The sequence below is a fragment of the Pleurodeles waltl genome, chromosome 6, assembly GCF_031143425.1.
Source record: "Pleurodeles waltl isolate 20211129_DDA chromosome 6, aPleWal1.hap1.20221129, whole genome shotgun sequence".
NCBI lineage: Eukaryota > Metazoa > Chordata > Amphibia > Caudata > Salamandridae > Pleurodeles > Pleurodeles waltl.
In genome coordinates, this window is record NC_090445.1 from 81,822,395 (window position 1) to 81,826,223 (window position 3,829).

Consider the following 3,829-nt stretch of genomic DNA (forward strand, 5'->3'; position numbering starts at 1 on the left):
CCTGAATGCAGGGAAAGCAGGAAACGAAAATGGGAAGCAGGAATACAAGGTCATCTTGTTTTCACGGACGCACATCCGTGCATGGAACCACCCGCACATGAGATTAATAGAGGCCGGGCAGGGGTTACGCTGGTGCTTGGAATATTCCCATTCAGAGAGAGAGTGAGAGAGAGAGAGAGAGGTTTGTACCCGGAAGCAGGTGCATAAACACCAATACATAGATACTCTCAGGGACATCACTGCGGTACACGGCTATAAAATGGGTGACAGATAATGCTTCCTGTAGCCTGGCTAGCTCAGTTGGTAGAGCATGAGACTCTTAATCTCAGGGTCGTGGGTTCAAGCCCCACGTTGGGCGTGATACCTTTTAAAGGTTTCTCCATTTTTTCGTTTAACATTAACTCTCACCTTTTTCACATATTTCGCTGAGGCTTAAAACTACACACACACACATCCTGCCGTTTGCCTCACCATTTCCACAGGACTCCACACAACGCAGCACTTCCCGCCCTGGGAGGCGCCGCTGGGAGCGTTCCTAGGCCGAGCCTTTCCTGCGCCCTTTCCTAGCCTGAGCCACCCGTGCTTACAGCGAGCTCGGAGTCCGCTCCGGTCCGTCCTGTCCCCCCCCCATCCTTTCAAAAAGAGGAGTTTAAGGTCTCATCCCCGCTGGTGTTATGATTAAAGTAGGTATAAAAACTACTTTATGTCAGGAGCGGGATTTGATCACGGGACCAGGGAAAATACTGCTTTTGAAATGCGGCGCCTCACACAGCTCGGCCATCCACGGCAGGTCTCTGGAACACGGCTCTGGAGGCTGACTGCCACCTCGCGAAACAGGAAGAGTTCACCATGTTCTCTAGTGGACATTTATCACAACACACTCAGCAGCACGGGCCTCCTCAACAGACATCAGGGAGACGCTGCTGCAAGACGGGCATCGAAGGACCAAATGTTAAACAATAAACACCAGCACTTCAACCGTCTACATCACACACCCAACCCCAATGCTTTTACAGCACATACCATGGCTTGCTCATTCAAGGACGCCTCAGAAAAGGCATATCTCATCAGGAACTAGAAAAATCATAGTCTAATTTACACATCTCTCCATCTAGAGCAGGTGTCAGACCCTAAAGGCCACAGAGCCCAAGGCTGCCGCTTAATATTACACAACTGCCCTTACTAATCCACCCTGCCCCTTCAAACCCGGCACCAGACCTTTCTGACATAAACGTCATTCATTGCAAATTCACTGCCAGGAACACAGTGGCAGCTCGTCCTTATGGACTTCAGTTTGAGCTCCACTCTTTGTAGTCTGTCAATTTTTTTTATTACGCTAATAGTGAAAAATAATATATTATTCACTATTAGTGTAATAAAAATGGAGTACAGTTAGCTGGGATATGCCTGTCCATGGCAGCTGAGGTAAGAAAAAAATGCTTGTAAATGTCTATTGTGTGCATGCTTGCGGGTGCGAGGGTGTTTATGTGAGAGAGAATGTATGCAAGTGTCAATTTTTGTATGTTTTTATAAGTATGTGTGTGTGAGTGAAAGTGGAGGTCAAAGGTCGTGTGATGTCACTTCTGCTACCCCCGGCATTTCGGTGAATTGATGTTCATGAACATAAACCAAAAATTTAATATAATTTCACTGACTTCTCCGGTGAGATATTCTAGTTCAGACATCTGGAACCCAGATCTCTTGGAACGGGCACCTTGCGCTGAAGTCACAGTAAGAGCACAGCCGTTGGCATCTGCTGTACCAGAAATTTGTGCCACAGGCATTGCCTCTTTTTAGAAGAGATAGCAGTATGTAAATGTTTCACAACAGACATCTTCAGCATACTTCCCAAAACAGCTATCAGCAATGCCAGATTCTCTATCTCACATTCACAATTGAGAAGAATGTCACAGACTTACGGTATAAACTGTCCCCTAAGCCACATCTAAAGGGACTGTTCCCAGAAGGTTCATCACTAGTGAGATATTTTCGATTACAAATCAAATGTTGCAGTAAAGACATCGCTAATGGCGTCTGCCACGAGAGCCCGATGGCAACGCATCCTGGGTCAGACATACTTCATGGAGCTCTAGAAGAGACACCTAGATTTAAACGCCTCAGAGTAGACACATACAGCACACAAGACAAAACAACTATTACATATGTAATATTGTCACCGGCCATGTAGTATAGAGGATTCTTGCAAAGACATCAGGGGTTAAATGTCACACAACAGATGTTAGCACGTCAGACCGTAATAAGTAAACTTACAAGGGGACACGAATAGGTCGATGAACCTTTTGACTAACGCTTGAGATGTTCGCACCATAAAGACACAATACCAACACTGATCAATAACCAATTTGTCAATTTCAACAATAATCAATAACATTAGTAATCATTAAAAGTCAGTAATTGACACACCATGACCTCGCAGTCATGAATAACCACACCTTTATTTAAAAGTTAGGATGTTTATTTCCCTATATTAACAATGCTAATGTCATGGATGTTGTCCTCCTCAGGCCAAAACAAAAAAGATAGTGACCAGGCATTGTTTTCCTGTTATTTAGAGACATTGTTCTTTTTCACTTTCATTGTCAGAAAGCCTGGAAACTTCCCTTCTGATGACGCTGGGTATAATTATATAGCAAAGGTGGGGGTAATTGTTATTACAGATTTATTGTGTGATAATATAAGACTTTTTTCCAGCCATTACAGGGGTGAAACTCTTCAGTTATCAGTATTGGTGAGATTTACAGGCCTATGCTGAGAAAATGTGTGGCCTATTTCTAAACACTGTGGGGGTAAAACTGTCCTCCTCTCGGGGTGATGAATGCTTTGCTTATTTTCATACTATCCCTGATGTAATGTACAGTTTCTACCCAGTCACTACACAGGTATAACCAGGCAGATCTCAGGATGGTGAAGCTTTGGTTACATTCCCTCTTTCCGCAGCCAGATCAGTGTAGCCATACGTCACATCTGTCCTGTGGCAGTCTGTGATGCTTCACATGAGTGCTGCAGCAGTTTGCACTGCACCAGACTGCCATGCGCCAGTCTGTGCCTGTGATACTTCTACGTTGGTGCAGCTCTTTGCACTGTGCCAGTCTACCCATCTGTGACAGTCCCTACCAGGGCCTCACAAGCGCCTTGTAAGTGGGTGTGTTGCCCAGTTGTACCTTCACTCTCTTCGACTGTTGTAGCTCACTGTAGCCAGGCTGTGAGGCGCTATAGGCTCAGTGTGTTCTGCATAGTCTCTCTGCGGGACACTGTGCGTGTCATGTCCTGAATGCAGGGAAAGAATGAACCGAAAATGGGAAGCAGGAATACATCGTCATCTTGTTTTCACAGATACACATCCGTGCATCGACACAGGAGTCTTCCTGCAGGGGTGAGAGGCTGGGGTTAGATTAAGAGTAGGTAGAGCACGCACGGGGGCGGGCAGGGGTTGCGCTGCTGCTTGGGAATATTCCCATTGAAGTGAAGAGACAGACGACAGGAAGCAGAAAGAGAGCTGCATGTATGTACCCGGAAGCAGGTCCAGAAAAACCACAACAGAAACATAAATAGGCACACCACTGTAACAAGGGAGCCAGATATTATGGGTCCATAGTCTGGCTAGCTCAGTGGTAGAACATAAGACTCTTAATTTCAGAGTTGTTGGTTCGAGCCCTACGATGGGTGTTATGTTTTCTGTGTTTTTAAAGGTCTGTGCGTACTTTTTATAATCACTCACCCTTTTCAGCTATATTGGTGAGACTTAAAACAACACACAATCTGCAGTTTGCCTCACGATCTCCCACAGGACTCCACACAACAAAGCACT

At 45.5% G+C, this 3,829-nt stretch overlaps 1 non-coding gene across 1 annotated transcript; it reads left to right on the forward strand.

Annotated features, from left to right (window-relative positions):
* Positions 1–285: 285 nt before the first annotated feature.
* On the forward strand, positions 286–358 carry TRNAK-CUU (transfer RNA lysine (anticodon CUU)). The gene has a single exon. It is a non-coding gene; the product is annotated as a tRNA-Lys (tRNA).
* Positions 359–3,829: the final 3,471 nt, after the last annotated feature.